The following is a 24,153-nucleotide window of genomic DNA, read 5'->3' on the forward strand; positions in this document are numbered from 1 at the left end:
TATTTTGTCTCACACCATAAAAGCTATTCATGATAGGTTGTAGGTGGCCATAATCTTTAATTGTTTCATTAATGAAATTCATCATTCTTGGGATTGTTCCTTTTGTTGTCACACATTAACTCCTCACTCCAGACAGTCTTTGCTTTGACCTTATCTGTAAAAATTTGTCTTCCTTTTTAATGTCTGTATTTTGCTTTCTGGTGAAATAACCTCTGTTTCTAAAATATTCCAACAAATGGAATATAGAATTTTTCCCAATTGCACCAGCACAGAATAGCTCTTTTTGTCAAATTTTCTTTTTTTTCAATTGTTCATCCATTAAAATTACCAATTATATTTCCTTGGGTTCATGTCTTGTCTCCCAGTAATTGGTACCCGCTGAGGTCTGAGACATCACAGCCCATATTTTTTAACTTGACCCTGAGAAGATGCAGACCTAGCTTTTATTTAAGTTAAGGTTGACATTTGGATAATTGTTTTCCCATTGCATGCTGCAAACATGTGCCAACACAGCCCTTAAATCAAGCACTGTCAAACTAGCATGAGGAAGCATGCCACAGAGCTGCCTCTGAGAAGCCTTGTTCCTTGAACCACATCTTGAGTATGGCTAACATGGTTGACATCCAGCAAAGCCAAAATTTACTTGAAGGAATGTGGTTGGTTCAGTACTGTAGACAATGATTGTAGACCTGAAAAAAAAAGAAGTTAAGAGAATAACATCTGCTTTACCGTATGACATTTTCCTCCAACTGTTTAGAGAATTATAAATTACTGAGTCAAGAGTTTGTTTACAAAAGCCTGGCCAATTTAAAAATGAAGCTGCCTTTGAGTCGTCCCTGTTTCATCTCACTGTTTGGAAAATAAATCTGAATCATTAAGATGTAAATACATCAAGTTAAAAGCCAAAGTTAGTGAAAATCAAGTACAAACAAGAAATGTACCACAATTGAACTATTTTCCTGGGAGGAAGAAGCTACATGGGAATAATTTTTATATCTTAAAATTTTATTATTAAATTAATTGAAGAAAATTTGAAAGTACCATAATACCTGTTTTATATAATATGTAGCACTGTGACTTATAATAATGAGAGAAGATGATGAAAGTTAAAATATGTGGTGGTAACCATATGTTCAATAAAATATAGATTGGTAATGATATAGAGATAAAGATATAGGTAGAAGTGTGGGCAGCACTTCTTAAAGTGCACTCTCCACACCAGCAGTGTCTGCATCACCTGTGAATGTATTAGAAATACAAATTCTTAGCCTATGTTAGAGACATGCTGAATCAGAAACTCTGGGGAGTGGGTAAAGGAATCCATGTTTTAATGAGCCCTCCAGGGAATTCCACTGTATATTCAAGTTTGAGAACTGCTAATATATGGATGGATGGATGAATACACAAATACAGTTACAGGCATGTATATAGGTAAAGGCATAGGTATCAGTATAAAACCAGATATTGATATAAACATGGATATAGGTATAGATATTAATACATATGAAGTATGTACAAAAAGTCCAGCCATGGTTAATATAACGAGAATGATTTGCCCAACATCAATGTAACCAGTCAGCCACAGAGAGTGGACTGGAATGCACATGCATGAACAGAGATGACTTCACTGTACGTGTAGTGGCAGTAGCCACCACTGAGTGACCATGAGTACTATGTGGCCATCACATTAAAAATTACTGAGTGAGTAGAGCAATGGATATGCATCAAATGTGCATTAAGCTTGACCATTCCTCCACAGAAACTATTCGGATGACTCAGAAGTCCACAGCTATGAGCAACTGAGATTGGCAAGCTTCATCATGACAGTGCGCCCACTTATACGTCATGTTTCGTGCAGTTTTTTGGTGGAACATCAAATCACCCAGTGGACTCAGCTCCCTACAGCCCAGATTTGGTGTCCTAAAACTACTGGCTTTTCCCAAAACCTAAGTCACCTTTGAAAGGGAAGAGATTTCAGACCCCCGATGAGATTCAGGGAAATACAGTGGGGCAGCTGAGGGTGATTAGGAGAACTTGTGTGAGGTCCCAAGGTGCCTACTTTGAAGGGGACTGAAGTGTCATTGTCCTGTGGACAATGTTTCTTGTATTGTGTATCTTCTTCAACAAGTGTCTCTGTTTTTCATATTATATGGTGGGATACCTTCTGGACAGACCTTGTATATGTGAACACATATCTAAATATAGCAATTTAGCATTGCCATCGGGTAAATCCTGTTCTTTTTCTATAAACCTGCTTGGGGTTAATTTGTTGAATGTTTCTCCATTAGGTTCATATAGTGTTGGCTCTATATTATGTCTGTCAACTGAGTAGTTTTCTTTACTGCAAGACTGGTTGCTCTTCTCTCCCCTTTGCCCTCTTTGAGGCTGCTTTCTGTCATTGGATTTACAAGTGAATGGTAACAGAGCACCAAAGCCAATTATATCCTAAGCCTTGGTCTATTCATCAGAAGTTAGTTTGTGTTTTTCATTATATTTTTGTTTTTGAGCATGTATAACTTATTTTCAGCCAATAATTTATATAAAGCACTATTTACAATGGTAATGAATTAGAAACAACTTAAATATCTCATAAAATAGACTTTTAAAATACATTATAGAAGATTTCAAAATAATATGATGCTATTTAGGAAGAAAATCTCAATATACAAAAAACTATTTAGAAGAATATTCACTAAGCCATAATTAGTAATTGATTCTTGAATTATATATTATTTTAATATTATTCATTTTTCTGTTTCTGTATTTCTGATTTTTTAGTTATAAGCTTCCATTGCTTTTGTAAGCAAAGAAAATAAAAATGATACTATACAAATAATAAAAATAATAAAATAAATGAATTATATTTATTATCTTCTCCCCTCCCCACTATACCCTGAATTTAACAGTCCACCAGTTGTGCCAGCTCTGTTTTCACATTAAAATATATATATATATATATATATATATATATACTGCTGGATGGTAAAATTAAATAACAACTCTGCCCATAGAAATGACAGGAATTCCACTGTAAGTAGATAATTGATTTAGTCATTAAACCCATGTAGAATTCCTTTTTTAGGGGGAAGTGAATATTTAAGTGTATGTGGTCATAAGAAAATGTCTCCCTTTGCTTTTTTATGAAAGATGTATGATGACTTGTCATTCTCAGGAAGTGTTTTGAAGTGGATAATATCTTTTCCTGATACTTGGAGTCACATGGCTTAGTACTCTTTTGAAAGCCTCTCTTTTAAGGTAAACAAAGATATTGGTTTTACTTAAGTCTCCTTCCTTAAAATCCTTTCCTGCCTTAAAATTCTACAATTCCATAAAAATTGTGAATAATTAGCAATTAACAAATGGAAAAATGAGCCATTTTATTTCTGTCCTATATGTAAAAGGAAACCCAAAAAGTCCTGCCCTAAGCTGTAGGATGCCCTGGAATAAAACAATATGCTTTAATACCCCTGACAAAATGCACTTAAACCAGCTTAAATAATGAGAAATTTTAGAGGCTCACGTCACCAAAAATTCACATGTATGGTGTGTTTCATCCATTGACTCTGGATCTTTTTCCTGTAATTCTCCTCACTTTATTTTCCTCTAGGCATCTTTAAGCTAGTATTGAGAGAAAATGGCAGTTTGGGGATAAATCTATCTATGTTTAGGCCAGTGGTTCCCAACTTGGGGTTATTGCCACCCTTGGGGACATCTGGCAATGTCTGGAGATATTTTTGGTTGTCACAACTGAAGAGATACTACTGTCATGTGGTGAGTTGAGGCCAGAATTGCTGCTAAATATCTGGCAACACACAAAACAGCCCCACAACAGATAATGATTGAACCCAATATGTTAATAGCACTGAGGTTGAGAAACTCTGGCATACAGGAAGAAAGGTTTTCTTTTTCTGTATCTCTTGCTTGTTCAACAAAACATTTTACAGAAGCCTCCAGCCATCTTTCCCTCATGTGTCTCTGGCTGTAAGGAAGAATGGTGGCTTTTGATCTGGCTTTTAAGATCAATCATGGCCAGGAAGGGTAGTATTGCCAATATCAGTTCACTCAATCCCAAAATGCATGGGAATGACTACTTTGTACATGGTTCACATGAACAATAAATGTACTTCATGTAACAGTACTATTTTTTTACAAGCAAGAAAGAATGATTCAGGCATCATTAAGAATCTGTGAAGCAATTCAAGTTCTCACTGTGGGATTTGGAGAAGCTTTTCTACACCTGTATTTTTTTCTGGTTAATCTGCATTATTAATACCTTTCTAGAAAAAGATATCACTCACTGACAATACAAAGGTTTTCTCAAGGAAAATTGTCTCCAATGAGAAAAAATGACTATTTGGGGGAGGATTTTATAGAACCAGTCTTGGCTGGGTCTGTTTGCTAGGTATAATTCTAGATAATGCATAACTATCAATTAGTATATGTATTAATAGTACCTACTTTAACTCTTAGGAAAGTTCTTGTTTGGATCAATTATGGGGTTATCCTGCTGGTGAGTTGAATAAGATGAAGACTGAGAATTGATCAGAGGATTTAGTGGTATAAAGGTCATTGATAACTTTAGTAAGAGCGATTTGGTGGATGGTGGGAGTAAAAGCCATCATGAAGTGGGTTCGAAAAAGACTGGGAGGAAAGGAAATGGAAGGCAGGGTTCATGGACAGGGATGTAGGTTATTACATCATTTATTTACTTGATATCATAAACATGGCTGAATGTTTCATTGTTTTGTTTCTGTTTTTAAGTTAAGCTCTTCTGTCATATTCTAGAACTTAGGCATGTTTCCTTAAAAGGGAAAAAGCAGTCGCCTTTGCTTTCACACAATGCAGGAAGTCTTTTTCTGATTTCAATTTTAATTTTCTTTATATTATCCACTATCTAAGGTATTTAATCTGTGGCCGACAGGCCTCCTGCAGCTCAGGATGTCTATGAATGTGGCCCAACACAAAATCATAAATTTGCTTAAGTCCTTTTTTTTTGCTCATCAGTTTTTGTTAGTGTTTGTACATTTAATGTATGGCCCAAGACAACTCTTCTTCCTCCAGTGTGCCCCAGAGATGCTAAAAGGTTGGATGCCCAAAACATAGTCAAGTGATGGGATATGGCATTTACCTTGCTAATCTTTCTATGTGGCCAAATGGTTCATCCTTCCCCACCAAAGTGAGGAACGCCTGTCCTTTTACGCCCATGTTACATGCAAACAAAAGATAGTTACCAAAGATGATTTATTTGACCCAAAATGTGTTGATATGTTGCATTTCTGAGACTTAGCAAGCTTAACATCAATTAATACCGCATGTTTTTTCTTTATGGGAAACATTATCTTAGATTTCTCAGAATTAAACAACAAATTTAAGAGCAGACACTGGATATCAGTTGTTTATTTTTCTAAAACAATAGCCATGTCTAGAGAAAAAGAAAAATTGCTTTAAAATTTTATTTGCATGAATTTCCTGGCAACTTTCAAAATGCAGATCTAGGGGCCCCAGAAGTTTTATTGTGGTCAGTTCGGGACTGGACTGCAGCCAGCCCATTTTGTCCATTGTACATATTACAGTGCTTAGGAACCTCAAGCTTTCCAGGAACCCACACAAATGTCTGCAAGCTGAAACGGAAATTATTGACTCCCAATGTACTTATGCCAATGCTACCTATATATCTAAAAACATAGTATGTATCAATTCCTTTGTCAGTAAATATTTTTAACAATCTTATCATAGGTGAAAGCAATTTATAATGTTCATTTTTCTCTCTCAGCAAGTATTCCTAAAAAGTACAATGATTACTCAAAAAGCACAGCCATACAAGAATTCTGTGAGTAATTTCATTGCTAAATCATGCCAAAATCACAATAGTAAAGATTCTTTAGAAAACTCAAAGGTATGTGCTTAAAATCACACAGAGTCAGGATTCTAGGATAAACTGCATCCCCAGATGATTCTGATTTGGACCCTGCAGTCTCACTTGGAGAATCTAAAGTCCAGATGACTGTTTCATATCACTAAAGTGTACTTGTCGTCATACAATCATTTATCAAAATTTCTCAGCATCTACTGTGTGCAAGGCATGATGCTAGATAGTAAACCTATAGTCATAAATAATATTTATCATTATGAAGCTTCCAGACCAGTGGGAGAGACAGTAAGTCGACAAATGGGCAAACATATGGAAGCAATTACAAGTTGAGATAAGTGCTGAGAAGAAAATCAGCAGGGTGGTTGAGTTTGAGAAGTCAGGGAACAGTGACTTCAAATTGAGGAGATAAGGGAAGTCTTTTTTGAGGGAGTGGGACTTCAGATAAAAGAGGAACCAGCCATGCGAAAATGCCCAGAAAGAGCATTTCAGGGGGACAGCATGGGCAGAAACTCCTATGGAGGACCAAGCTTGCCTTAACAACGAGTGTCAGTAGAACAAGAGGAAAGGGAAAGGCATGAGAAAGGAGACTGAGGAAGTAGGTTCAGATTCTTGGCACAGGGAAGTCCACAGCAGATGAATTTTCTTCTGTGTGCGATGGAAATGAATTGACAATTTTTACTTGCTTGTTTGTTTTGTTTTAAGCTTGCATATGACATGGTACTTTGTATGGAAGTTGAATACTCAGCTCTGGAGTCAGACTACTCAAGTATGAATTCTGGATTTGCTTCTTAGAGTGATCTTAGATATGCTTGATCCCTCTCCTATAAAATAGAAGTAATAACAGTACCTACCTTATAATTTTGTTTAGTATATTCAATAAATACATGATATGTACTATAATCATCTTAGTAATGAAAATTGGTGTTTAAGAAGATCATTTTGGTTTCCTCTACAGACAGTTAATTAGTCAAAGGCAAGAGTAGATATGGTTTGTTTGTTTAAAAGGCCATTAAATTTCTTCACAATAAATATGATGGAGATTAGAGGTAGAATAATAAAAGTATAGTTGGAGAGGAGGGTTTGGATGCCTGATTTATTTTGGTGGCAGAGTTGACAGAATCTGGGAATGAATTAAATGTGGGACATGAGGTGAAGAGAAGAGTAATGCAAAACTATTTGGTTTCTGGCTCAACTAATTGCATGCATGAAAATCATCATCATCTTAATCATCATCAGTCATCATCAATATTATCATCAACAACATTTACTGAGCAGGTGTGCATACCAGACACTGAGATAAATGCTTATAAAAACCACTTAAAATGTAGGAGGCCTTAAAAGGTATAAAGACTTTTGCCAGGAGGGAAAAGTCAAGAGTTCAAGATTGGATAAGTGAAGTTTAAGATGACCCTGAGATACCAGATGGAAGGGTCAAGAAGGCAGTTGAATAGCCAACTCTGTAAAAATCAGAGATGACTGGTTTGGAGATAATATTCAAAAGTCATGAACTTTGCAATGGAACTCACCACAGTGTTCTTTTATGTAATGATTTGGGCCGTTACAATAATGTTTTATTTCTTTTGGCCTAATCCCTTTTTTTAGTTCAAGACCTGCTTCCTAACAACCTTCATGTCAATTGAATTTTCAGTTAATTCTCTATAAAGTATTACATTAACATTTCTAACTCTGAAACAGAACTCTGCTGAACTCAACTTGCCTAATCTCAAGTTCATGTTCTTGGTGAAACAATTCCTAATTAAAACTCAGAAAATTTAGTTCAAGTTATGGTCTGAAATCAACAAAATTTTATTAATTCATATTGGTATAGAAAATCATTTATTTATAGTGTTTAAATTGACATTTGAACAGTTTTTCCAATCCCACACAGTTAGTGGCATAAGGTCTTGAGAAAGCATGAAACTTTTTTTTATCAGCCTCATATTTGGTTGAGCTTGCCAAACACAGTTCATTTTCCATAGAAATTCACAAACCTGAGCAGTGGCCAAATTTTCGGAGTCGCTGAATGTAAGCCAGTGAATAAAATTGTTAAACCCTTTGATTTCCCCCGGCTTTTTTTCCCTTAAAAAGTAACACAGCATGTTCCTCTGAGTTTTGTTATTTGACTTCCATTACCCGTAGCACTGAAGTGTGTTTGAGAAAAAGCCTGTATGGACATTCCAGCACAGAATGAACACAGGCAGGGTCTTTCGAGAACATTCACTTGCTTCCTTGCTTATCCTCAGATGGGAAAGGCTACTCCTTCATAATTCCACCAACATCCTTCAGAGGGCAATGGTACTGACGTTAAACATGAAAATTTTAAGGACTGTTAAAGGTTGTAATTTTTAAAACAAATCCAAAATAAGCAAAAATTATATGGTGGTCCAAAGTGTGACAAATGCCAGATACTGGGCATTTCAGCTAATTGGGGCCACTAGCAAACCTTTCTTTTAAGACTTTAGTCCTAATAGCAGAATACACTGATTCAAACAAAATATTGAACATGGGGCAGGATGGAGCTAGTTATCATTAAGAAAATAATGTTCATGAGCATTTGTCCATTGTGGCCAAACATAGTTTGGAAAAATGAAGATTATGAAAACAAGCAAATAATAATAATGAATATTAATAATTAAAATATGTAGTCCTGAAATAGAACACTTTATAAAGTATATGATTGTATAACCACTATGTTGTGTAATTGAAGCTAATACAAAATAATATTGAATATAAACTGTAATTGAAAATAAAATTTAAATTAAAACATAATTAAAATATGTCAGTTACTCTAATATAATTCTCTTACTGGATGAAAAAGGTATGTAAGAATGTTGAGTTCTTTTAATCCAATGACCACAGTGGCTTTCTCTTCATTGAATCGCTTTCTTCATTGGCATCATCTCCTAATTTTATTTTTATTTATAATAGTAAAAATGCAGAATAGCCCCTATAGGCAACACCCTTATTTTTAAAATGCTAAACAAAAAAGGTAAATCTTTTCATTTCAAAATAAGGTGAGAAGTAACAATTAACTACTGAATTTCAGCCATGAAAAATCACTGGGCAGTGAGGGTCCATTGTGTTTAAGTCACACCTAATTTATTTGGACACTCTGGCCACATGGGATACAACTCTAAGTTTGAAATGGGAACCATGGATGTGCTGGAAAGGAAGCTAGCAAAGATGTCAGGGAGGAATGGGCTAAAACATGAAGCAAGAGAATTCTTGCCACCAGAGTTCTAGAAATGAAGCTGAAGGGAAGGGTCCTCACGTGTTGGGGGCCAGGTCCATGCTCACTGGAAGCCCTCTCTCACCATGGTCCCTGCCAAACCACATAGGTGAATCTACAGGAGTAATGGTTACCTTAGAAGAGCCTCATGTGATTGAGGAAGGGTTGTGCAAGGAAATAGAGCTTAACATTTCATTTTTAATATAACATGTTATATGTATTCACACACTATATTGATATGTAATTCACATACCATTCAGTTCATTCATTTAAAGTGTATAATTTAATGGTATATTCAGAGTTGTGCAATCATCACCACAGTTTTAGAACTGTTTTATTACCCCCCAAAGAAACCCCATCCCTCCTAGTCATTACTGCCTCAGTCTCCCTAGCCTCTAGCAATTACTAATCTATTTTCTGTATCTATGGATTTGCCTGTCCAGAACATTTCATGTAAATAGAATCATATTGTATGATATGTGGTATTTTGTGTCAGGATTCTTCTTTCACTTAGCTAGATGTTTTCAAAGTTTATCCATACTGTGACATGAATCAGTACTTCATCACCTTTTATAGCTGACTAATGTTCCATTGTATGGATGTGCTACATTTTATTTACGCACTCATCAGTTGAATAATGCTACTGTGAAAAATTTTGTGTACAGGTTTCTGTGTGGACATATGAGATTTTTCCAGAAGGGATACAGCCATGTAGCATGAAAAATAGAGACATTTACTGAAGAAGATACATGATACAAGAAACATTGTCCATAGGACAATGACACCTCAGTCCCCTTCAAAGTAGGTGCCGTGGGACCTCACACAGTTCTCCTAATCACCATCAGCTGCCCCATTGTATTTTCCTGAATCTCATGGATGGTCTGAAAACTCTCTTCAAAAGGTGATTTTAGTTTTAAAGCCAGAAGTCACGGAGTGCCAAATCTATACTGTAGCAGGGCTGAGTCACCTGTATGATTTGCACGAGATGTGATGCATGAGCAGGCACATGGTCATGATGAGGCTGCCAATCACCAGTTTCCCATAGCTGTGGCCTTCTGAGTCATCCAAATTGTTTTCATGGAGGAATGGTCAAGCTTAATTCAAAATTTGATGCAGATTTGTTGCCCTACTCACTCTGTTATTTTCAGTGTGGTGGCCACACAGTACACTTGCTCACTCAACAGCATCTACCACCCCCACTGACTAGGACAGTGAAGTCATCTCTGTTTACACATGTGCATTCCAGTCCACTCTCCTTCGCTGACAGGTTACATGGATATCAAGCAAATTGTTCTTGTTGTGTTAACAATGGCTGGACTTTTTTCCAGAAAGACATCATATATTTTCGGTTCTCTTGAGTATATAACTGGACATGGAATTGCTGGGTCATATGGGAACTCTATACTTAACATTTTGAGAAGCTGCCGAACTTTCTTCCAATGCAGTTTACATTCTCAACAGCAATGTGTGAGAGTTGCAGTTTGTCTACACCCTCACCAACATTTCCTTTTCCCATCCTGTCAGTGTGAGGTGTTATCTCATTGTGGTTTTGATTTGCATTTTTCTGGTGGCTAATGATGTTCAGCATCTTTTCATGTGTTTATTGGTCATTTGAATGTTTTCTTCGGAGAACTGTTTATTCAGAACCTTTGCACATTTTATAATCAAGTTACTTGTCTTTTTATTATTGACTTGTAAGAGTTCGTTATATATTCTTGATACAAGTCCCTTATCAGGTATATGAGTCAACATTTCATTTAAATGGTTTGTTCTGTCCAGCATTCATAGTGCGTCTTTACCATTTACTGTGAACTGACATAAGTCTATGTAACCATTTATATCAACTTTGTAAGTTGCAGACTTTTCCTCTTAGTAAGTGCTCAGTGCCTCTCAGACTTGTGTGCCCAAGGAGGCCTTTTAGAGCTGAGAGCTCCCCAGGGTATCTGACTCAGAGGATCACAGTGACCCAGGCCTTCTCCCTCCCAGGGCCTCTAGCCACGCATTCCAGCTGGGGAGCCTGTATGCCTGGCTCCTCTAGCTCTTAGAGCAGTATCCTTTTCTCCAGCATCCTTCTTCATTCCCACAGTGGACAGGGGTACTGCGTGGGGAGGATGGGGGGTCAGTTTTGTCTGAAGATGCTGCTACTGCTGAGGTGTAAAGACCCTGGAGAGGTAAGAACATATGATGTGTGCATTTCAGGCTCTGCTTTGTGCTTGAAGCAAGACAGGACCCAAGGTGGTAGAATGTGAAAGACTTCATGGGGGATTAATTCTGGAGCAGCATCTCAGAAAGGTAGACACAAGCAGGCAAGAATAAGAGAAATAATAGCTTTGAAGGGATTCAATCCACTTGTTTTAGCACTTGAGTCTTTTTCAACTTCAAAGTTCAGATGGTTCAAATGACACTTAAGATGTCTCTGCCTGTTGCTTTAGGAGAAGGTTCAGAGCCTTTGAGCCAGGCTGACTGGAATGTCACATATCAATGCCAAGAGACTCATATTTTTACTGAAAGTTCAGAGAAAATCTCAGCAAGGCCCCACTGTTTCTTCTGCACCTTTTCTTTTGGTAGTTTAAAATCAATGGAATTTGACTTTAATGATGCATATTGGCTTATAATGTTACTGTTGCATAGGTCTTAGTGGCCTTCTAGTGCAATGTTTTACTGTGACAGATGAAACCAAGGGGGAGAGTGAATCAGGTTATGGTAGGGTCACCTGGCTAGTCCATGACGGAACTGAGACTAAACATCATTGCTTTTGAGCCTCTCTTTGGGTCTGGGTCATTGGGTACTATAATAATGCGCATTTGAGACCAGGGCAAACGTGGCCCTTCCCCTCAATATGATGAAGCATCAAGATTCTATGACATCTACAAACAGTATGGGCACTGATGTGAAACCACAAAATGCGTTTTGACTCTTCCCTGTGGCCACTCCATGCAGCAAAGGCAGATGGTTGGGTCAGAAAACCAGAGAGCCTTGGTTTTTCTGCTTGCAGCTTCTGATACAATCCTTATTTTTTTATTATTTCAGTTTTTTAATGATTTCATAGAATCTTAAAATACATCTTTTTTATTATTCATTTAGAATATTTCTAAAGTGTTCATGGTGCTTAGATATTTGCTAGTTTCATATAACTACAGTTAAAAGTTTCTTTGACTCTTTCCTAAAGGAACTAACAATATCATGTTAAATATTAGTTTATTTGGTGAATAATTTTTAACTTTAAGAGGTGGAATCACAAAGTTTCCTACAGATTGGCAATCTATTACCTTGAACTATGTGACAGGCCACTTCAACTCATTTGCAGATTTCTCTCTCTCTCTCTGTCATATGCATGTGCCACTACCATATGTGTAAAATAATTGAAATATGTATTATTTAATCTGTTGAAAATCAAATTGATTTTGGAACAAATTTATTGTTCTGAAATCACAATCATTTACAATCTGTTGAAAGATTTCATTTTGAAGAGGACAAAGACTTAATATTGTGATTCTTATGATTTACACTAATAAAATAAGTAAACTATAAAATAAGTCAGCTCACCCAGTCCATCCCCGCTGTTGCAAATTCAATTAAAAAAATTTAAAAAATAATTAAATGAGTCAACTCAGATTGCAGTGATAGCAGTTTCCTGGATACCTATGTACTGGTAATCAAGAACATTTCTATCTACCTGAGGAAAAATGAGCCACACAGGCAGTAAAATACCCCTTTATTTTCCAACTCTCTTTTTAAATCCTACTGGTAGGAAGTGCATATTTTAGAAATGTTCAGTAAGTAAGTACTTTAGAAAGCTATGACTATCTTTAAAAAGAAATATTTTGAAATTAGAAGTTGTTCTCTTGTGGCTATTTTCAAATTAATATAAAGTCATTGTGGAACCCAGGTTGAGCCCAAGTTCATTATCACAGGGCAAAAATGGCATTTTACCTGGCTGGTGTAGCTCAGTGGATTGAGCGCGGGCCTGCGAACCACACGATAAAAAATGGCATTTTGTAAATCTTCCGAGCCTTAATTTATTATTGCATGCAGCTGTACAAATTTGCAAACTTTTTTTCCTAGCCAGTTTGAACTGCCACCTTGATAGCTAACATTTATAGAAGCTACAATGCAGGAAGCTATTGAGATATTTGAAATTTTTAATATACAAGATCCGGCAGAAGTAACAACTGCTTGAATGTGGTTGGTAGGGTAATAATATGGGTGCAATAATTTATAGTTTTAATTTTAACGATTCACCTACAGTGTCATGTAGTGTGCTTGAGTGTGATATTGTTATGTTACAGAATGACATGCTTATAATTTTGTAATAAAAAAGGGCTGTTTTTCTGTGCTGGACCCTGTATTTGAATCTGGACATCAAATGCCAGGTAGAGAGAGTATACCAGCCAATTAGTTCTGATTCAATGTCATGCTAAGAATTTTTCAGCAGCCTTCCTATTCTAATCACTCTGGTGAACTTCATAATGTCACTAGAAATGGCTTTTCCATATGTGTTGGATGTGTGTTCAGTGGGCTACCTGGGAAGGAAGATTATAGAAGACCAAGGCCTGGATTTCCTAACAACCCATCCTTATTTCCCACTGTAGCTTTCTCTGACTGAACAAATGAGAGAAAGACAGCACTTTGCAGTTCCTATAAGGACTTGGACTTGCATTTATTTGTTTTTAGTCCATGTTTTGGAACCAAGGAAGGAGTGAGGGTTGTTCATGGTCAGATTCACACCCAAGGCTGAATGGCTGTACCACCCTAGTGTGCGGTTATACTTGCCCGTATTTGCAGAGGTTTCCACCAATCTGTGGTGGTTTATCATAACTGCAGAGAAGTTACTGGGTTGGAGGTTCTCAAGATGTTTTTATTTTATGCTTAGCTCTTTAGCTCATCTTTGGGAGGTCAAATGGGCTGGAAAAATTAAGTGACAAAAGGAGACAAGTTTTCATGGCTCTGATCAAATTGAATGCATATTTGATGTTAAAAATAGATACAGGTTGTTCTAGTTAGGTTCCTAGAGGCAGATGACAAATTAGTTTACCTTTCAAATGGCACTCATAAAAAGCAGGACAGGGTATGCGTGTGTTTTAAAAAGTGCCTCATTTCTTTTTAAAGTTCAAACAACTCTTCATCTGTAAAATTTGGGATAGAGACAACTTTTCTTTTTTTTAAGATTTTATTAATTTATTTTCAGAGAGAGGGGAAGGGAGGGAAAAACAGAGGGAAAGGAACATCAGTGTGAGAGAGAAACATTGATAGGTTGCCTCTCAGACACACCCCTACCAGGGAATGAACCCACAACTCAGGCATTTGCCCTGACCAAACCGATGACCTTAACTTTTCAGTACAATACCCAACCAACTGAGCCACACTGGTAAGGATGAGACAACTTTTCCTTTACAAGGTTGTGAGAGTTAAGTGAGGGATATATTTCCTGTGCTTAGAACATGCCTGGAATATAAGAGCCTAGTAAATGTTCAATTTGTTATAATAATTAATTTTGTATTACAGTATGGTGTTTTTTAATTTTATATTACAGCAGATATTAAGCACACCAACCAGTTTCCAGGTGTTTTTCTAAATCATCCTCAAGGTGCTTGCCAGCTAGTCAGGATACCAAAGAAGAAACAAGTAGTTGCTTGTAATGGAAGTATGCACAAATATCCTGGGAAACATTGAGGCCTGAGTGGTCTGACATGGGTGGACCAATAAGAGAAAGTCTGTAGAAAAGGAGCCATTGAGCTGATGCTTATTTACAGCCATTTTCATGAAATGTGATGTATGGGAGACGAGGGGAATGGGTTTACTATCACTTGGAGGAGTGTCTTGAATTTGATATTTGGACAGATAAGATGGGTCATGTCCTGGGTCCATCAGGTTAGCCAAGGTCTGCTTTATATTCTCCATGGCTGTTGAAGGTTTTTTGGTAATAATTTTGCTGCCAAAACCTTCTTATATTTGTCCAACAATACTTTTGGAGAGTGGTGGTTTTAAAAATCGTGAGAATTAAGGCATCTTAAATCCCCCCCTTCTCAATGAACAAAACTACTTATTTCTCATTATCCTGCCAAATTCAAGGAAATCCCAAAATAGGACATTTCCCAGACAAACTAAATGAGCTCTAATTCAGTAGCTACAGCGATGGCTAATAATCTGGTTATTTTTCTCTTCTTCATTACTCAGCTAACACAACCACTTTTAGGTAACATTCTAAGGAACAAGTAACTCTCTCATCTTTAAGTAACTTCTGAAGGGGCAAATAAGTTTTAGTTTCTGCAGAATGCTTTTGATTTAGACACATCAGCAGACATAATCCTGGGACCTCCCTCTCTTCATCTGGCGAATTTTCTTTAACATCCTGGTCAGTCCTAAGCTGTTTAGATTTTGCTGATGCAGTTAGTATAAGAAGTGAAAAGCCTATTGTATGAGGTCCTATTTCAACTTTACCAACTTTAAGAACTCTTGGTATTTCTTTCTCAATTATCTTTTAAAAATTCACACAGAGCCCTGACTGGCATGACTCAGTTGGTGAGTATCGTCCTGCAAACTGAAAGGTCGCAAGTTCGATTCCCAGTTCAGCACACATGCCTCGATTGCTGGGTGGCCCCCAGTTGGGGCACATGTGAGAGGTACCCGATCAATGTTTCTCTCTCACATCAGTGTTTCTCTCCCTCTCTTTCTTCTTCCCTTTCCTCTTTCTAAAAATAAATAAGTAAAGTAAAATAAATGTACACAGACATCTGATTTGTTCAAAGTCTCATTCTTTGTATATGTTAAGTTCTGAGCACAGAGACTGATTTAATGTTGGCACTGTTTGCTGGAGTAGAGTATCTCAACTTTAGCAGTGTTGACATTCAAGGCTGGATCATTCATCGTGGGGTCAGTTTTGTGCATTTTAGGATGATTAGCAGTATCCTTGGTCTCTCCCTACTAGATAACCAGTAAGTACAACCAGTCCCTTGCCCACCCCTACCCCCTCATTGTGACTCCAGACATTGCCTGGTGTCCCCTACAGCAGCATTTCCCAACCTTTTGGGCATCAGGGACCAGTTTTTCCACGGACAAGGGTTAGGGAGGCCAGGAGGCAGAAGTCAGGCAGGGTAGGTCAGGAGGTGGAATGCAGACATTGTTCCCTTGCAGCCTGGTTCCTAGCTGGGCCAGTACTGGTCCACAGTCTGGGGTTTGGGGACCTCTGCCCTCGGGGTAACATCTACCCCAGCTGAGAACCACAGCTGTACAGAAAAACAGATAAAGAAATCTCTAAAGTGGAATTAGCTGAGCTGTGACCAATTCCAGAGCAACAGGGAAGAGTCAGAGTTGGGAGTCACTATAAATGGGGAACAGGCCTTACAAGGAAGCTGAAAGGAAGACATTCAGAGGGAAGAGGTCTAACACTCTGGCCTCCAGTGAGCCTTGTGCAGTTCATGATATCCTCCTGGAGTATTTACTCTCATGTTATCCTTAGGGTGACCTTGAAGGTGGTAAAGAATAATTTCTGGGGATGTCAGATGGGAGAAGGCAAGGATAATACAAGGTAGCAATTAGTAAGGGAGGTAGGTGTTCAGGTTGCTATATGTCAGAGATGGCACAATGATAAATGGCAGATATGTTTGACTTTGGAGGCTTTGGCATATAAAACTTCTGTGTTATGTTCAAATTCTGTCATTCTGTGTTTCCAACTGTGTACTCTTCCCTTTGAGGGACTACAGAGCCTGGGGAAGGTTCCCTTTCTAAATATAAGAACTGTAGCCAACATTTGTTGAGCTTAGGGCTCACTGACAGGAAAGGACTCAGAGATGAATATTAGTACATTTTATAGAGGAGGAAACTGAGCCACAGAGAAGCTAGGAAACTTGTCCATGTTTCCACAGAAGATATGTAAAGGTCATGATTGCAAATCCAGACAATCTGATTGTATAGCCTGCACACCACACCATCACACTGGGAAGCCATCTTTGCCCTTGTGTGCACACTTCTCTGACCCCAGAGCCTCAACATTCCACTGAAAAATTGAAAGCATAAAAAAATGCTTTGGAGAGAAAACAAGATTTGGCTGTTCTGAGGAAGAGATTTTAATGTTGTTAAAACATTTTTTGATTAATAAAAAAATTTAATGCTGGCCCCTGGGCTATTTTTTGTTGTTGATAGGGCAATGGTATTTGTAAGAGAGCTTTATGAATCTTGATTTTTTTCTGATAGGTGATTCAGGCATGATTTACTTTGCACCATTCCCAATCTTACTTCTCAATAATTATTTATCTTCTAAAACAGTTAGGTGTTTCAGTTGAGGTCAGAAGTATTCTTCCCAACAGAGAAGTATTTTTTGATTCACTAAATGTTACCCAATGACCCCTGATGATAAGGCTTTAGACCAAATGGGGGCAAAAGAAATTGTGAGCCAAATTACAAAACAAAAAGTAAAACCTCCAACTAACAGGAATTTCACTACAAACATAAGCTGATGACTATTTTATTAAAGCAATATGGAACACAGCTAGAGGCCACTATGTTCCGCAAATGTGGGAAATTGGTTCAAATAGTTTTTCTCTTGTGATTACCATGTTAAGTTAGATCTATTTGGCATTTTTAAAAATTAATACAGTTGTTTACTATTTTATATTCTTTTATAAGTCCTGTACTTAAACTCAATCTTGGTATTTTCAGCAATCATTTACTGAGGGGAAAACTTCAGATTTATGGGAAAATTCACTATTTTACTTTTGTGTGGAGTTGAGAGAAGAGGTGGTCAACAGAATGTTGCTTCTAAATAAAATGAGCAACTTGACCTTTTTCCTTGATAGAATTTTATATTAGAAGAAGTGTAACATGCCTTGGTGATAATAACTGATATGATAACCAAAGTTTCTAAATGATTAAGATGCAGAAAAGTCTTATCTCAAGTTGCTCAAGTGATATTTGTCTCCACCTTGTCCTTTTGTTACAGGTAAACTAAATGAAATACTTGTGTGTATTCGTGTGTGTGTGTGTGTACCCACTTGTCCTATGTTGCACTGTTGGTTTGAACCACAAAATAGAAAAGAATGTAAATATTTTCTGATGTTTGCAGGCAGTCAACAACCCTCAGGGATGGAAAAAAGTTCAGTTTTTTTCTTATTTTAATTTTTCTGTCAGCATAGATTTTGGCTTATTCCCAATGAAGCCTTAGGTCCAGGGCCACCCCAGTCTTCTACCTCCAGTGTGGATGTCTGAAAATAAATGGTCATTTCTTTGGAACTGAAATAGATTCTCTAACAAGCCAAAAGTTAAGTTTAATTGGAGTTATTATTAGATTTGTTGGTTTTAAAAGAAAACTGGACTCATGGACAAAGCCAAAGTTGGGAAGGATTGAGGGTGGAAGATGGAGGTGGGTGGGGCAGGGGAAAGTAGTAGCAGGAAAATAGAGACTACTGTACTTGAATAACAATAGAAAATAAAAATAAAATAAAACTAGAGTGAAAATCATTTTGGTGTGTGTGATTCAACCTGAGGAAGAGAAAGGCTCTTCTACAGTTCTTAGAAAATTCCCATACAAGATCATGATTGCTGGAATGCTTGGGAAATGGCTTGTTAGGGATACTTGAGATGTTTGGTTTTCACCAGCAAATATGATTTTCCCCATCTTTTGTTTAATTCTTTGAATGAATAGGAATTTTCCTTTCACCTAACAAGGTAGTGTAGAGAACAGCACTATCAATTATAGCTCTTGGTGGTGATGGAAATGCTCTGGTCTGTATCTGTGCTGTCCAATATGGCAGCTGCTAGCTCCGTGTGGCCTTTTAACATTTAAACTGAATTTAGTGTGACTGAGGAACTGAATTTTAAATTGTATTTAATTTTAACTCTTTTAATTTTGAATAGCCACATGGGGACTCACATTGAACAGTGCAAGTAGAGTATAATTACCGGTGAACATAGGTCTCTGGTTTCAAATATTACATTGTATTATCACCCTTTATATCTGAATTTTGATTTGAAAAATATGGCAAATATTAATGTGTCTGACAAAGTGAAGATTACTTCCAAGTAATCCTTTGAACTTCCATCCTCAATTCATGTATCAAGATAGGCGGTTGTGGAAATAGAGCCTGAAAATTAGTTTGTTAGATTTCATTTTCCTTTACCCTTTTAATAGGTGAATTGTGAGCATTTTCTTCATAATTGGAGTTGCTATTGATTGAGGTTGAGCTCTTCAGATGATTCAGACCCAATGTAATTAAGCATAAGAGAGAAAAAATTACATTATAGCCTGTCCCAGTGCCAAAATTAGACACTTGATGAGTTTCAAGTCAGCAAGTAGTTCAGGCATTATTTGAATCAAAAGAAAATTCATTTAATGTGAAAAGTCACTGTAACCCACTATGTCTTTAAGGGTTTAGGGCTTAGACATTGTGTTTTACTTTTGAACTGCCTGCTTTTTGAACCCAGGTAACTTTTGATAGAATGTCTGGGTAGCCATTTCTTTATTTTTGTTTTGTGTTGTTTCAAATTCTTCCTCCACTTTATAATGCTCATCTCTTTTTGGTGTTTGATTGTGTTGTTCATTTTTGTTCCTCCTAAAGCCAGTTTTCTCCTTTTCCTTCACCCTTCTTTGGTCAAAGTATTTCTTTGAAAAAGCCAAGTACATATAAACTGATTTCTACTTGGGAAAAAGGGGACCCAGAAAGATCCCCCTCAAAGGAAACTGAAAGGACAGGGTATATCTAGATTGAAGCTGAAGAAAGGGAGAACAAACTTTTAAATAATTAAATTTGTTTCTGATTACAGAAGTAATTTATGTTATTGTGTAAAAAGTAGATCTTCACACAAACAGTTACATCTTCCTAGTTTTTTGCTATGCACATTTATGTGTGTGTTTCAATTATTTACATGTTATGGTCATGTATAATATTCACAAATGATATTAAATTTCAGATTATCACATTTTCTCCACTAATAAAGTTTCTTCTAAAGTATGCTTTTTATCATAGTATTTTTTTTCAGATATGTAGAGAAAAATTTGACTGAGATCCAGTTTCTCACTGATATCGACGATGCTATGATCAGCATCTTTGCACAAATCTTTCCATACATTTTGAGGACTCTCTAAGGGTAATTCATTGACATGTATTTGTACTCTGGAAAAATTATGCATATGGAAGCCCTCACCAACAAAGAGTGGATCAGAGCAGAGAAGATTTCAAATTTATTAGTGACATGGGAGTGATCACAGTGAGATGAGATTTTCTGAGGTGTTTTACTTAACTTCATCTGTCTCTTTAACTTAATTTCAAAGGCATAGCACAGCTTTGTAAATAATCTACTTTTGCTTTGTTATTTACAGATTTGTAAATAATCTACTCTTGCTTTGTTATTCTTTAGATTTTAGTTTGGGTTTATTAATGCATTTATGATCAATACTGCTATGTATTTCAGCCTGGACTTTGGGTCTTGGTCATTAGTATCTAGTAATTTTTTCCATATTTGATTTAAATACATGCAACATTGGGTACCTGACTAAGCCTGAGTTTTAATGAATGAGAAGTGCTCAATTTTATTCAATTTACATCAGTTGTGTTACAGTATGTGGCAACATCTGTATACCAGAATTTTTTCAGTTGTGACCATCTGCCACAATTGGGAAATCAGGAAATAAAATAATCTCAAAGTAACTGTGGACTTCCCAGAATAACAATTTCAAGGCCAATACCCTTTATTTTTTTAGGGAAAATATATATACAAAATAAGGTACACGGTAGAAGGTTTTAATGCACATTAACCAAAAAGAAGAAGAAGAAATGATAGCTCAGAGCAGAAAGGAGAAGGTAGAATGAGAGAGTAATATGGGGCAATTTAAAAGAAGTGTAAGAACCTTATTACCTCTGAATTTCCAAGACAACACAGAGTAAGTCTCATTCTGGACCATCAAGAAGGTGCTATGTTATGGTTAATATACACTGTTTAATGTGGTAGAACAATGTTATTATAGAAGACCACCATGAAGATGATTACATTGAAACATGTTTGGACATTTAATATACAAGTGTCAGTTTCTTGTTAAAATTATCTTGTGCAGTGTATCTCATTCCATAGCAACTATTGTTCACACTCTGAAGCCTGACTTTTTTCTTGTAATTAAAGGGGTGGAAATGGGAGGGAGGTCGGGAGGGCTGGGGGGTGGGCTGGGATGGGAGTAAAAGACAGAAAACTGTACTTGAACAACAATTAAAATTAAAAAAAACCCAAAACAATAAAAAATAAAAAGGTGATTTGAATATGTGTGTATACACACAAAAAATATCATTTAAATTATTACAAAGGGAGACTGCTTTTGTTAATGACTTTCCCAAGTAGAGAATCCCCTTCTATCAGAAAAAGTGAAAGCAACTCCAGGCTGACTCCAAAGTTTGTGCTCTTTCCAGTGTCACAGATAGTCTTCAAGTGACATCATCACTTATACCCTTAATATTTTTCTCAGTAGGAATAAATGTAATGACAATATTTTCATCAGCTTTGGAAGACAAAGTATGGGGGGGCATATATTTTGAAGAATATGCTAGGATATATATTTTATCTCCATTTATCAGATTTTTTTTCAGGAAAGTCATTGACTTTCAATGACATTCAAGTAATTCTTCTTATTCTTGTCTATAAGGAGAGACAGTTTGCTATAATGACACAAATGATGGGGATTCTGAAATGGTATCATGACCCACTAATCAGTTATGACCCACAATTGAAAAACACTACCATAGAAATAGTGTGTCATCTACCTAGAGGTAGATGGTTCCCAAGTTGGTTAGTTTAGGGACACGATAATACCACCAAAGACCTGGGTACTTTCCATCTTTCTACCTGATCTTCCCTGTCACAAGATGGCAGAGAGAGTTCCAGGCATTATATCCTCAAACAAATAGATCCAAAGACAGAGCAGTACTTTTTCCTGGTGTATGTGGGTATATGTATTTAATCTTTTTTTCCCCAGAAGTTCCTCCTCTCCTAGCAGACTTCCCTATTGGCCTCATTCATTGTTCAGATTCCACCACAACTCATTCCTAAACCAATCACTGGCAAGGGGAATAAGTACTGTATTGGTATGAATATAGTATGTTATGGTGATAAATGCCATAATTCACATGGAGGGGTTAGCATTCATTCCCTGGGACAGGGGAGGAGGCCCATTTCTCCTGACTTCTTGGAAAGCCAGTTGCTGGGATTAATTTTAGCTCTGCCAGCAGGGAATGAGTGGTAAGAAAAGGGAAAACTGTTGGACAGCTAGCTAATGATGTCTGGTATATTCACCAGAGCATTTTTGCTATACTTCTGTTATAGTATTACTGCCCTTAGGCCCTCTCTTATTATTTGTGAGCTTATTTTATTCCTTTGGTAGATACTAGATTACTTAAGGTTGTGGACTTACTATTTTCACTAGAATGTGGAATAGTTCCTTGTCCTAGAGGGCAATTAATAAATATTTACTAAATTGATTAGACTTGCCACATACTAATTGGTTAAAAGCTTTCTTACTTTTTTATTAATCTAAATTTTTTACAATTGAGTTATTTGTTTGAGTATTAACACCCTCCCAGTAAAGTTATGTTTATTCATTCCAGAAAATGATTAAGGGGCCTTAATCATAAAAGTACTGGAATAAAGTTACTGTGGGTGCTGTGTAATATAAACCCTGAAAAGAGTGTTTACAGTTTTGTGTGGGTGTAGGAGGAAAAAGGATTCATATAATTAGGAGTGGAAAAGAAATCTTGTATTGAGTCCATTTATGCATCTGTTAACATTTTGAAGACTATACAGTAGAATTTATAATATCTTAAAGATTATGAAGTGGATGAAATGACTTATATGTAAAGTCACTGATTATTTGAAGCTCCATTTAATAAAAGTTTTGTTAGGAAAGCTAATTACCTCAATAACTTAAAATTCAGTATGTTATTATTCATATCACATAATTTCATTTAAAAATCTGTTTCAATAAAATGATCAGAAGACCATATTGTATTGACTAATGTGGTATGAATTATAAAGCCAGTGTTCCAAGTCTTAATTTGTTTTGTAATATGAGCATTTTTCAAGAGCTTATTTTTAACATAAGGGATTCTTCATATAAACTTCCCTTTATTTGGTTCAGTTTCAGAGACAGTATATGTTTATAACTTTTCACTTTATCAACTATTATAACTAATATATAAACTTCTGGTTTTAAAAAATTTGAGATAATATATTTTACATTTCTTCTAAAAAGAAATATAGTACTCATTTTTCTGCAGAATTGTCAATTTGTATGCACAAATAAGCAGTTCCTACCTTATTCAAGAATAGCCATTATAAATTGTTCTCTCAAGTGACATGAAATTTTAAATTTAATTCAACACAAACATATGAATAATTTTTAAAACATTTTTATTGTTTGCTAATGATATTTATTTTTAGTTACAGAATTTACTAAGTAAAGTGGTGCTAGGCACAAATCACTTGTCATTCTAAAAGCAACTGAAGTGTTTACTTCAGTTCTCTTCTCATTTTCTGATATTTTAATCCTGAAAGAAAACAGCAAAAGGAACAATTAAAATAATTTACAAATATTCTTATTGAGTACCATTTACAATAACACATATAGCTTCAGTTTTGCCAAAACAAGGTACAACCATTTAGGTTTGACTCTATGGTTTTCAAAGTTTTTGTTATCTCATTAACATTAGCAGTGAGGTATCCAGGATGGAGGCTCCTGCCTTTAGGACACTTAACACTATTATTTGATAATAGAATAACAATTGGCACTTTTTATTGAGTACTTCCTGCTTCCCAGGCTCTGAGCTTATCAGTTTATTTTCCACACAACAATTCTACAAATCTATCAATATTTATACTCTATTTTACACAGTAGTTTAAAAAAGCTTAAACTACTTGTCTGGTTACCTTTTAATAAATAGCTCTGGCAGGGTATGAATACATTATGAAGTACAATTATTATTAAAGAGATAAATAAATGTATTTTCTATATAAAGAGGAAACATGTACCTCAGACTAGAATAATCAACTATAGGCACCAGGTTATTTGTGACACAAT

The 24,153-nt window shown here is 36.2% G+C and overlaps 1 protein-coding gene across 3 annotated transcripts in view; it reads left to right on the forward strand.

Moving 5' to 3' along the window:
- ARHGAP6 (Rho GTPase activating protein 6) overlaps positions 1-24,153 on the forward strand; it is a 480,213-nt gene that overhangs the window by 312,644 nt on the left and 143,416 nt on the right. The gene's annotated exons all lie outside the window — the stretch shown is intronic.

This window comes from Sturnira hondurensis, unplaced genomic scaffold, assembly GCF_014824575.4.
Source record: "Sturnira hondurensis isolate 20B ecotype Veracruz unplaced genomic scaffold, ASM1482457v3 Scaffold0008710, whole genome shotgun sequence".
Taxonomy (NCBI): domain Eukaryota; kingdom Metazoa; phylum Chordata; class Mammalia; order Chiroptera; family Phyllostomidae; genus Sturnira; species Sturnira hondurensis.